The sequence below is a fragment of the Sebastes fasciatus genome, chromosome 3, assembly GCF_043250625.1.
Source record: "Sebastes fasciatus isolate fSebFas1 chromosome 3, fSebFas1.pri, whole genome shotgun sequence".
In the NCBI taxonomy this organism is placed as follows: Eukaryota; Metazoa; Chordata; class Actinopteri; order Perciformes; family Sebastidae; genus Sebastes; species Sebastes fasciatus.
In genome coordinates this window covers 42,600,466-42,614,352 of record NC_133797.1, presented here as the reverse complement: position 1 = coordinate 42,614,352, position 13,887 = coordinate 42,600,466, and positions in this window count along the sequence as shown.

Genomic DNA, 13,887 nt, shown 5'->3' with positions numbered 1-13,887 from the left:
GATGGACTGTCCTCCTCCACAGGGAGATGGTCTGTCCTCCTCCACAGGGAGATGGACTGTCCTCCTCCACAGGGAGATGGTCTGTCCTCCTCCACAGGGAGATGGACTGTCCTCCTCCACAGGGAGATGGACTGTCCTCCTCCACAGGGAGATGGACTGTCCTCCTCCACAGGGAGATGGACTGTCCTCCTCTACAGGGAGATGGACTGTCCTCCTCTACAGGGAGATGGACTGTCCTCCACGGGGAGATGGACTGTCCTCCTCCACGGGAGGGCAAAGGTCAATCCAATGTATTTGTTTTTGTTTTTAAAATGATGGTGTAGAAATGTTCCAGCGTTGCTTTCCTTGCTGAGGTGCAGTGCAACAGATGTCTCCTGATGTGTTTCTCTCCGGTGTGATGGGATCTGTTATCGGTGCATCGTGTTCTTTGAAAGTGTTGTGGACGTCGTAACGATGGGTTTGATGAAAGTGACTGACTGACATGTCAGGTGCAGATGGACACTACGAGACCTTACCTCCTTTTAGTTTTACGTTGTATTCTCATATTGTGAAGGTCATTTTGTACAGCGGTCTACGCAGGATGCTTTTATCTTTATGTTTTAAATGAACCTGACTGAATTCATCTCAGCAGAATCTCTCCACGTCGTCTGTTCCTCTCCTCGTGACGTCTCCTCGTCGTGTTCTCAACAGTTTAACAGACCTGTTTTAAAGGAGAGCTCAGTGTGATTCTGTTTTATTTATTTATTTCTGTTTGGGAAACACAAATGTATTTTTTTTTTTTGTGGATGGAATTCATGAACCAGATTTAAGGTACATTTTCATTTTTGTTATTTTTATCACTCAGACGTGATCAGTTACGTTCTGTATGATGTGGAAACACCGTTTTCTATATGAAACACTTTAACCCCTTCAGAGCCTCGTTCATTTAAAGACAGTATGTCTGTGTTTATTTTAATGTTCTTAACATAAATGTGAAACATGTAGTTACTGATCTCTACTCGCTTGCTGTTCATGGTCACTGGTGAGTTCTTCAGGACACTGAGAATGACAGATTTGCAGAAAGTTCAATTTGTGGGTGGAATTTAAATCCATTTAAACCTGATTGATTAGCTGCACCTTCTTTCTTTAGAGAAACATCACTTTGACAGTTTTATTGGGTTAACAGGGTGATCAACAAACAACTTCTGTCTCATTTGTCCAAATACAATTGTCCCAGTGTCATGATGAGCTCCTCTGAGTTGTACCGTCTGCTTTAAACTGTGGTAACCTTTGTGTTGTATTTTAGTGTAAAATAAGTTAACCCTGTACAGTTCTTTGGATTCCTTGGCGAACCACCTGCTTTGGATTAAAACGCTTTTTTATGTTTCCTACAGAAAGTCTGTTGTTTCATTATATTGATCAATTTAACAGTGTTTACTAAATACTTCATAGTCCGTAAGGCAGCTTTATCTGTAGAGCACATTTCAACAACACGGAGATTCAAAGTGCTTTACAGAAACATTCAACAACATTGCGACAAAGTGCAAAAGAACATTAAGACATAATTAAAACAGTTATAAAACATTAAAGATTAGAAAATAAAAACAAGCTACAAATAAAAGCTAGGATAGAAGCTAAAATAGAATAACACAGAAGAGTAGAAGCTCTAATGCAGATCATTATCTGGTTTAATGAAAGGCAGCAGCAAACAGGAACGTTTTAAACTTTGATTTAAAAGAACTCAGAGTTGTAGCGGTCCTGCAGGGTTCTGGTGGAGCGGTCCGGTCCTGCAGGGTTCTGGTGGAGCGGTCCGGTCCTTCAGGGTTCTGGTGGAGCGGTCCGGTCCTGCAGGGTTCTGGTGGAGCGGTCCGGTCCTTCAGGGTTCTGGTGGAGCGGTCCGGTCCTTCAGGGTTCTGGTGGAGCGGTCCGGTCCTTCAGGGTTCTGGTGGAGCGGTCCGGTCCTTCAGGGTTCTGGTGGAGCGGTCCGGTCCTGCAGGGTTCTGGTGGAGCGGTCCGGTCCTTCAGGGTTCTGGTGGAGCGGTCCGGTCCTTCAGGGTTCTGGTGGAGCGGTCCGGTCCTGCAGGGTTCTGGTGGAGCGGTCCGGTCCTGCAGGGTTCTGGTGGAGCGGTCCGGTCCTTCAGGGTTCTGGTGGAGTTGGTCCTGCAGGGTTCTGGTGGAGCGGTCCGGTCCTTCAGGGTTCTGGTGGAGCGGTCCGGTCCTTCAGGGTTCTGGTGGAGCGGTCCGGTCCTGCAGGTTTCTGGTGGAGTTGGTCCTGCAGGTTTCTGGTGGAGCGGTCCTGCAGGTTTCTGGTGGAGCGGTCCGGTCCTGCAGGGTTCTGGTGGAGTGGTCCTGCAGGGTTCTGGTGGAGCGGTCCTGCAGGTTTCTGGTGGAGCGGTCCGGTCCTGCAGGGTTCTGGTGGAGTGGTCCTGCAGGGTTCTGGTGGAGCGGTCCTGCAGGTTTCTGGTGGAGCGGTCCGGTCCTGCAGGGTTCTGGTGGAGTGGTCCTGCAGGTTTCTGGGAGCTTGTTCCAGATGTTTGGTGCATAAAAACTGAACGCTGCTTCTGCATGTTTAGTTGTGACTCTGGGGACACTAAGCAGACCTGATCCAGAGGACACTAAGCAGACCTGATCCAGATGACCTGAGAGGTCTGGATGGTTCAGAACACAGCAGAAGATCAGAGATGTATTTTGGCCCTAAACCATTTAGTGCTTTGTAGCAGCAGCAGTATTTAGAGATCAGTTCTCTGAGAGACAGGCAGCCGGTGTAGAGACCTCAGAACTGGACTGATGTGATCCACTTTCTTGGTCTTAGTGAGGACTCTAGCAGCAGCGTTCTGAATCAGCTGCAGCTGTCTGATTGACAGTAAAGACGTTACAGTAGTCAAGTCGGCTGAAGATAAATGCATGGACTAGTTTTTCCAAATCCTGCTGAGACATCAGTCCTCTAATTCTTCTTGTATTCTTCAGGTGATAGAAGGCTGTCTTTGTAATGTCTTAATGTGGCTGTTGAAGCTCAGGTCAGAGTCCATGACTACACCAAGGTTTCTGGCTTGGTCCGAGCTTTTTAACATCACAGATTGTAGGTGAGCTTTAACCTTCAAGCCGTCGTGGTCTGTATGAGGAAAGTGTAAAAACAGAGGTTTTACATCAACGCAGTGCTTCTGTTTGCCCACCAGAGGATGCTGTTGTACAACGTAGACGTGAGAGTCTGATGAAACATGTTATCAGTTTATGTTTTTAGTTTCTGGTGTGGAGCCAATAGATCAGTTTCCATCAGTTAAACTGTATCTTGGCTTTCCAAGGTTGTGATCCAGTAAAGTGAGTTAACCTTCCTGTTGTCCTAGGGGTCAAATTTGACCCGTTTTCAAAATTCACTTTATCATAATGTCTTTCATCTAACGGCCCAAAAATCACACGGATGGTTCCCTATACTATGGTCTTTGCAAAAACAATGAATGACCCCTACTTTCATTGAATTATGGGTGTTTTATTCTAATTTATAGCATCTGTGGTCTTCTCGGGTCGTTTCTTGAGGACCACAGGTTTCATTATGTAATGTAAATGGTTTCAAAACAATATTCTAACTAAACTTTTACATAAACCCGTCTGTGATGATCCATCAACATTATGTTTCTTCGATAACTAGAGTCAAAATAATTCTGAATTTCTGCTTTTTTAAAATAAAAAAAATTGGTAGAATTACATGGAAATGAGGTTTATTAACCTTAAATCCCCCTCCCCCCAAAAAAGTGTAAAACTTGTGGTAATGAGTTGGAATGAAGTCGGCCAAAAAGGTGTTACACAGAATTGGGTGATAATTTATACTGTATGCTTTATAAAGAGTCAAACCAGAGCTGGTGGACGGGGAGACAACAGGAGGGTTAAATACTCTTTTGATAAGATTCTTTTGGGTTTTCAGGAATATATTCCATCATTTATATTTATATCATGTATTTGAATAATCACGAGTAAATATCTATCTTGGAATAAGACTATACGCCACATTCAGAGGTACAGATTAAACTTTGCTGTTATGATGGAGTTTTAATTGCCATTTAACTCGGCTGTCCGTCTGGACAGCTTCTATTTCTCATTATTTAATCATGATTATAATAACAGTAATATCTGTAATATATGCCGTCTGGAGAATTGAACTCCAGGTAGGTGCAACCTTGGCGGACAGGCGGATGGGTGGTGGCCAGACGAAAAGATACCCAACCTTACCCCAGCTATGGGTCAAATAGCCGGCGAGACGAGAGTCGTAGCCTGGTAAGGCAACTCATCCAAGACAAGTTTCACTCTGAAATCAAAATCACGGGCAGAACGGGCTCGTTAGCTGTGGCAGGCAACACATCTACTGTAAGGAAACCACAAATAAATTACCTGGTCCACCAGGATGGAGGTTGAGCAAGAGGGTAATCTCCTCTTCTTGTAAAAAATAATCTGATTACGGAAACGGGGACTAATAATATTTTGACTCATCTTGGAACCTCAGAGAACCAGCAGGGTTTTGCTAGCATGAATGTGGTCAGTGAAAGCCAAATGGAAGCTGACAACAGGAAGAGTATTCTGGGCACAAGATCATTGATGAAAGTAGGTTGTTGGAATGTTCCTACAATGTATGAGACCGGAAAGCAAGCACAGATGTTGAGGGAAATGAAGAACTACAAGCTCCACATCCTCGGTATCAGTGAGTGTAGATGGACAGGGTTTGGAAAGAATGTGAGTCATCTTGTATTGTGGAAGAAAGGATGACGAACATCGGGAGGGTGTTGCTATTATTCTCAATAAGAAAGATGCTAAATCCTTGTTAGAATACCATCCAGTCAGCGAGAGGATAATAAGAGCACGTCTGAACACCAAGCCGATAAAGACTTCCATCATTCAATGCTATTCCCCATCCAACGACGCAGAGGAAGAGGTGAAACAGGATATTTATGAGAGGCTACAAGCAGAAATAGAAAGAATCCCAAAGCAAGACCTCACAATTATTATGGGAGACTTTAATGCAAAAGTGGGAGGAGATCATTTTGGAAACGAGAGGATAATGGGGAAGCATGGCTGTGGCACTATGAATGAAAATGGAGAACACCTTGTGGAATTCTGTGGCCTAAATAACCTTGTGATAGCTGGAACTTTATTCCCACACAAAGATATCCACAAACTGACATTGGTGTCACCTGGAGGAAGAGACAAGAACCAAATTGATCACTTAATGATCAATGGCAAATGGAGAAGGTCTTTGCAAGATGTAAGAGTGAGACGAGGAGCTGATGTAGGAAGTGACCATCATCTCGTTACTGCTAACTTCAGGCTTAAATTGATGAGATCTGTGTCACCACCCAGCAGCAAAAGAAGATTTGACATTGGAAAATTACAGGATGCAAAGGGAAAACAGGACTTCAAGCCGGAACTAAGAAACAGATTTCAAGCTTTATAGTTTAAATAGAGAGGATGACAATATAGAAACAGTAAATGATCAGTGACAACAAGTGCAAGATGTGTACAGAGAGACAAGCGAGAAAGTCTTGGGTTACAAACGACAGGTGCACAAAGAATGGATAACACCTGGAACTTGGAAACTGATAGACAACAGAAAAGACCGGAAAAAGAAAATATGCCAGACACATTCAGAGAGAGTGAAAGAAAGACTCCGAGAACAATATTCTGCATGGAACAGAGAAGTCAAAAAAGCCTTAAGAAAGGATAGACGAGAGTTTACAGATGGATTAGCTAGAGAGGCTGAGAAGGCAGTTACAGAACAGAAGATGGGGCAGGTCTACCAAATAACGAAGATCTAGAAATCAGCTCCGAGGCACCCTCAAGAGTTGAAATGGAATTATGCATCAAAAGCTTAAAGAACAACAAAGCTCCAGGAAATGACCAAATATCAGCAGAGCTATTTAAAACCGACCCAACCCTCGCGGCTAACATTCTACATCCATTGTTTGAGAAGATATGGCAAAATGACACCATCCCAAATACTTGGCAAGAAGGAACCATCATCAAGCTACCCAAGAAAGGAGACCTAACCAATCGTAACAACTGGAGGGGAATTACGTTACTTTCCATCCAAGCAAAGTATTCTGCAAAATATTGATGAACAGAATGAAAACAGCAGTGGACAACATACTGAGGAAAGAACAGGCGGGATTTAGGAAAGGAAAAAGCTGTCACCTGTCATAAAGCTAAATGAACAATCACTGACATGTACGTCATCTTTCACGTACCTCGGAAGCCGGCTAACATCAGATGGTGGAGCTGACCAAGACATTATGGCCAGATTAGAATAAGCAAGGAAAGCATTTCTAAGACTTGGAAACATCTGGAAGTCAACACACATAACTAGAAACACCAAGTTAAAGTTATACAACAGCTGTGTACTATCTGTCCTTCTATATGGTGCTGAGTGCTGGAGAATGACTGAAAGAGACATAGGCAAGCTTTCTAGCTTTCACAACACCCTCAGAAAGATCATGAGGATATTCTGGCCTAGGAAGATCACAAACCATGAACTACACCAAACGACAGGGTGCTTGGACATGGAAACAATATTGATAAGAAGAAGATGGAGATGGCTTGGACATGTATTAAGGAAACCATCTGATGACATGACAAGAGTGGCATTGCGTTGGACACCGGAGGGAAAACGCAAAAGAGGGAGGCCCAAAACAAGCTGGAGGCGAACCATCGAAGGAGAGATGAAGACGAGAGGATGCAGCTGGAACAGCATTGAGAAGAAAGCAAACAACAGAGATGAGTGGAGATCCTTAGTCCTTGCCCTATGTGCCACCAGGTGCAACAAGGACTAAGAAGAAGGATATCATATTTTATTGTTGCCCACTGAGAAACTCTCTCTCTCCCCCTCCAGGGAGGTCAGAGGTCAGGCTCAACCAGCGAGGTGTCCAGGAGCTGGTAGGGATTCAGCAGAGTGATCCTTCTGATTCACAGACAGTTAAACCTCCTAAACCTACTTCAGCTAAAGAACACACATCTCTAGAGAACGTAGAACAATGACGAGATCAGATAAACAACGTTTCAGTACAGTGAACTACACTTATATATGCTTTGAAAGGAAATCTGATTTGACGCAGTAAAACAGTTTGAATGCTTTTATTCAGGTCAAGTTTACACACCGTCTCATGCTACCGCTATGACACGGTGTGTAAACACAGCGACCATCAGTTCGAAAATAGAAGACGTGAAACAGTAGTCAGTTCATTATTTCTGGTAAAAGACACCTGATAAACGTATGGAAGTAATCAGAGTAATGGTGTATCAATTACTGTAGGAGCTGTCTCTGTGTTACCATGACTACAGACCACCGGAGCTTAGCTTACCGGAGCTCACTGGAGCTGAAAGACTTTCTCCTGTACCATGTTAACATAACTGCAGGTGGGATGATTAAACATGCTGTGAATAATTAATATTGTCATCTGTCTACTCAAATAAAGTTTGACTGTGAAACAGAAATGTGTTGTGTTGCTTACAGTCACTATTTACTACCTGTACTCTGCTACATGCATGACATCAAATATATATAATATATAAATATCAGCTGTTTAAACAGTGTAATTACATAAAGCCTTTGTGAAAGAACATGTTATATTTAGATGATGGGAGTACATGAAGACTGTTCTGCTGGTTCTTGGAGACTAACAGAAGGAGCTACTTTGCTCATAGGAGGCGGAGGAGAGAGGGTGACGCGCTGTGGGGCGGGGTCAGCTGGCTGGATGTTCTCTCTGGTTCTACCAGGAAACCCTTATATGGCTTGCATTTCTCTAATGACGTCAGAAGAGAAGGAAAAGCTGCGCAGCGTTTTTCAACACCCATTTCCTGACAAACGGAGCAGGAGAAAAAGAGAGAGGATGGTCTTTTATGATACTATGGTGACCTGTAGACACACTGGGGACAGATATTGATGTTTAAAAGACATGGAAAAGTGCATTTTGCATAATAGGTGACCTTTAAGTCAACTAAAGTCAGCGTCCTGTTGCTGGCGCTTGTGTTCGCTCTACATAGACATGAAGGAGCATCACTCAACACAGTGAGGAGACACACGTCAGCTAAAAGCACAATATCACTCTATATTTCAGCTGCTTGGCAGTAATGTTAGCTGACCAGACCAAGGTCTCTCCATGAATCAATGCTGATCCTAGTGTTGGCTTTTCCCGCCTCAGCCTCCCGACCGCGGCCGGAGGGAACGGGGGAGACGATAACGTTTCTCTCTGCGGAGCCCCGTCACTTCACAAGACACGGGAAACCTCTGTTGGTCTGGAGGAGCTGCAGCAGTTATTTCTGCACAAACGTCCACTGAACATTCACTAGATATTCTCAGAGCTAAACTAACTCTTCTGCAGTGTGGAGTGAGCAGCATGCACGTGAGAGGTGGAGAGAGAGAGAGAGAAGGAGCGTGGTGTGTGAGTGAAGGCAGGCAGAGGAGCAGAGGAGCAGAGGAGCAGAGACTCCGGTCCTGGAGACCAAAGCTACGGTCTCCTCCGCGTCCTCCGACCGCGGCCAACACTGTTTAACAGCTTCACCAGATACAACCAAGAGGTTTTGGTGCTTCACTGGAGTTTGTGTTGGAGTCTGAGTCTGAACAGCGTAGACACACGAGAGACCATGAGACACACGAGAGACCATGAGACACACGAGAGACCATGAGACACACGAGAGACCATGAGACACACGAGAGACCATGAGACACACGAGAGACCATGAGACACACGAGAGACCATGAGACACACGAGAGACCATGAGACACACGAGAGACCAGGAGACACACGAGAGACCAGGAGACACACGAGAGACCATGAGACACACGAGAGACCATGAGACACACGAGAGACCATGAGACACACGAGAGACCAGGAGACACACGAGAGACCAGGAGACACACGAGAGACCAGGAGACACACGAGAGACCATGAGACACACGAGAGACCATGAGACACACGAGAGACCATGAGACACACGAGAGACCACGAGACACACGAGAGACCACGAGACACACGAGAGACCACGAGACACACGAGAGACCATGAGACACCGACCAGCAAGGATTTATATCTGGAAGAAGTTACTAACAGAACCTTTAAACAGTATCTTGCATTATAATATTTTCCCTCACACCTGAACTCGAAACAGTTGAATGTGTGATTATTGCTTTATATGTGTCTGAAGAAATCTGGTGTCTTAATTAATCAAATGAACTAAATAACATATTCATCTTTATGTCCAGTTTGTCAGAAGTCTTCTCTTGTTAGCGGAGTAGAAGGTTTTTTAAGTGCAGAGACTTGATCTGAAGGTTTTGTGAATTGATGCGTTTGAGACAAAAGCATCTGCTCTGTCGTTCCAGAAATCAATTCAGACGCGTCTGGAGTAAAAAGCCCCCCCCCCCCCCCCCCCCCCGCCTCAGAAAGCTATTATGGCCCCTGGAATAAGGGGGTCCACCCCCATGGAGATGTCAACATCTCGTCCCTCCCTTTGTTGCAGATTATCGCCCGAATGACTCATTCAATTCAGCTGCAGCCGGGGCTCTGCCTGTGGCCAATTTGTTTTCCATCACTCCTGAAGAGCGCCTGGTTAAATGAACCCGTCACACCGAGTCTGCAGGGAGAAGACAAAGTGAGGCCACAAGCAATGATCACTCATGTATGGTGGTAAATAAAAAGCTGGGTAAACTGAGCCCTCCGGTCGCTGAGCGGCGTGCTGCAAAGACACGCTACATCAAACCTGCTATTCAGAGAAAACCTAATACTACTCCACATAACCTCGTGATCTATTCCACAAATCACTGATGTAGTGATGAATATGACAACTGATCTAAAACGTCAAAGAAAGAAAGAATCTTCTTTAGGTTTAGGCAACAAAACTACAACTTCTTTAGGTTTAGACAGCAACACTACAACTTCTTTAGGTTTAGGTGACAAAACTACAACTTCTTTAGGTTTAGGCAACAAAACTACAACTTCTTTAGGTTTAGACAGCAACACTACAACTTCTTTAGGTTTAGGTGACAAAACTACAACTTCTTTAGGTTTAGGCAACAAAACTACAACTTCTTTAGGTTTAGGCGACAAAACTACAACTTCTTTAGGTTTAGACAGCAACACTACAACTTCTTTAGGTTTAGGTGACAAAACTACAACTTCTTTAGGTTTAGACAACAAAACTACAACTTCTTTAGGTTTAGGCGACAAAACTACAACTTCTTTAGGTTTAGACAACAAAACTACAACTTCTTTAGGTTTAGGTAACAAAACTACAACTTCTTTAGGTTTAGGCAACAAAACTACAACTTCTTTAGGTTTAGGCAACAAAACTACAACTTCTTTAGGTTTAGGCGACAAAACTACAACTTCTTTAGGTTTAGGTAACAAAACTACAACTTCTTTAGGTTTAGACGACAAAACTACAACTTCTTTAGGTTTAGGCGACAAAACTACAACTTCTTTAGGTTTAGACAGCAACACTACAACTTCTTTAGGTTTAGGCAACAAAACTACAAATTCTTTAGGTTTAGACGACAAAACTACAACTTCTTTAGGTTTAGACAGCAACACTACAACTTCTTTAGGTTTAGGTGACAAAACTACAACTTCTTTATGTTTAGGTAACAAAACTACAACTTCTTTAGGTTTAGGCGACAAAACTACAACTTCTTTAGGTTTAGGCGACAAAACTACAACTTCTTTAGGTTTAGGCAACAAAACTACAACTTCTTTAGGTTTAGACAACAACACTACAACTTCTTTAGGTTTAGGCGACAAAACTACAACTTCTTTAGGTTTAGGCAACAAAACTACAACTTCTTTAGGTTTAGACGACAAAACTACAACTTCTTTAGGTTTAGGCAACAAAACTACAACTTCTTTAGGTTTAGACGACAAAACTACAACTTCTTTAGGTTTAGGCAACAAAACTACAACTTCTTTAGGTTTAGACAACAACACTACAACTTCTTTAGGTTTAGGCGACAAAACTACAACTTCTTTAGGTTTAGGTAACAAAACTACAACTTCTTTAGGTTTAGACGACAAAACTACAACTTCTTTAGGTTTAGGCGACAAAACTACAACTTCTTTAGGTTTAGACAGCAACACTACAACTTCTTTAGGTTTAGGTGACAAAACTACAACTTCTTTATGTTTAGGTAACAAAACTACAACTTCTTTAGGTTTAGGTGACAAAACTACAACTTCTTTATGTTTAGGTAACAAAACTACAACTTCTTTAGGTTTAGGTGACAAAACTACAACTTCTTTATGTTTAGGTAACAAAACTACAACTTCTTTAGGTTTAGGCAACAAAATTACAACTTCTTTAGGTTTCGGTAACAAAACTACAACTTCTTTAGGTTTAGGCAACAACACTACAACTTCTTTAGGTTTAGGCGACAAAACTACAACTTCTTTAGGTTTAGGTAACAAAACTACAACTTCTTTAGGTTTAGACGACAAAACTACAACTTCTTTAGGTTTAGGCAACAAAACTACAACTTCTTTAGGTTTAGGCGACAAAACTACAACTTCTTTAGGTTTAGGTAACAAAACTACAACTTCTTTAGGTTTAGGTAACAAAACTACAACTTCCTTAGGTTTAGACGACAAAACTACAACTTCTTTAGGTTTAGGTAACAAAACTACAACTTCCTTAGGTTTAGACGACAAAACTTCAACTTCTTTAGGTTTAGGCGACAAAACTACAACTTCTTTAGGTTTAGACAGCAACACTACACCTTCTTTAGGTTTAGGTGACAAAACTACAACTTCTTTATGTTTAGGTAACAAAACTACAACTTCTTTAGGTTTAGGCAACAAAACTACAACTTCTTTAGGTTTAGACAACAACACTACAACTTCTTTAGGTTTAGGCGTCAAAACTACAACTTCTTTAGGTTTAGGTAACAAAACTACAACTTCTTTAGGTTTAGACGACAAAACTACAACTTCTTTAGGTTTAGGCAACAAAACTACAATTTCTTTAGGTTTAGGCGACAAAACTACAACTTCTTTAGGTTTAGGCAACAAAACTACAACTTCTTTAGGTTTAGACAACAACACTACAACTTCTTTAGGTTTAGGCGACAAAACTACAACTTCTTTAGGTTTAGGTAACAAAACTACAACTTCTTTAGGTTTAGACGACAAAACTACAACTTCTTTAGGTTTAGGCAACAAAACTACAACTTCTTTAGGTTTAGACGACAACACTACAACTTCTTTAGGTTTAGGCGACAAAACTACAACTTCTTTAGGTTTAGACAACAACACTACAACTTCTTTAGGTTTAGGCGACAAAACTACAACTTCTTTAGGTTTAGGTAACAAAACTACAACTTCTTTAGGTTTAGACGACAAAACTACAACTTCTTTAGGTTTAGGCGACAAAACTACAACTTCTTTAGGTTTAGACGACAAAACTACAACTTCTTTAGGTTTAGGCGACAAAACTACAACTTCTTTAGGTTTAGGCGACAAAACTACAACTTCTTTAGGTTTAGACAACAACACTACAACTTCTTTAGGTTTAGGCGACAAAACTACAACTTCTTTAGGTTTAGACAGCAACACTACAACTTCTTTAGGTTTAGGCGACAAAACTACAACTTCTTTAGGTTTAGACAGCAACACTACAACTTCTTTAGGTTTAGGCGACAAAACTACAACTTCTTTATGTTTAGGTAACAAAACTACAACTTCTTTAGGTTTAGGCGACAAAACTACAACTTCTTTAGGTTTAGGTAACAAAACTACAACTTCTTTAGGTTTAGACGACAAAACTACAACTTCTTTAGGTTTAGGCAACAAAACTACAACTTCTTTAGGTTTAGGCGACAAAACTACAACTTCTTTAGGTTTAGACGACAAAACTACAACTTCTTTAGGTTTAGGCAACAAAACTACAACTTCTTTAGGTTTAGGTATTAAAACTACAACTTCTTTAGGTTTAGGCAACAAAACTACAACTTCTTTAGGTTTAGACAACAAAACTACAACTTCTTTAGGTTTAGGTATTAAAACTACAACTTCTTTAGGTTTAGGCAACAAAACTACAACTTCTTTAGGTTTAGGCAACAAAACTGCAACTTCTTTAGGTTTAGGCAACAAAACTGCAACTTCTTTAGGTTTAGACAACAAAACTACAACTTTTTTAGGTTTAGGCAACAAAACTACAACTTCTTTAGGTTTAGGTAACAAAACTAAAACTTCTTTAGGTTTAGACAACAAAACTACAACTTCTTTAGGTTTAGGTATTAAAACTACAACTTCTTTAGGTTTAGGTATTAAAACTACAACTTCTTTAGGTTTAGGCAACAAAACTACAACTTCTTTAGGTTTAGGCAACAAAACTGCAACTTCTTTAGGTTTAGGCAACAAAACTACAACTTCTTTAGGTTTAGACAACAAAACTACAACTTTTTTAGGTTTAGGCAACAAAACTACAACTTCTTTAGGTTTAGGTAACAAAACTAAAACTTCTTTAGGTTTAGACAACAAAACTACAACTTCTTTAGGTTTAGGTAACAAAACTACAACTTCTTTAGGTTTAGACGACAAAACTACAACTTCTTTAGGTTTAGGCAACAAAACTACAACTTCTTTAGGTTTAGACAACAACACTACAACTTCTTTAGGTTTAGGCGACAAAACTACAACTTCTTTAGGTTTAGGTAACAAAACTACAACTTCTTTAGGTTTAGACGACAAAACTACAACTTCTTTAGGTTTAGGTAACAAAACTACAACTTCTTTAGGTTTAGGCGACAAAACTACAACTTCTTTAGGTTTAGGCAACAAAACTACAACTTCTTTAGGTTTAGACAACAACACTACAACTTCTTTAGGTTTAGGCGACAACACTACAACTTCTTTAGGTTTAGGTAACAAAACTACAACTTCTTTA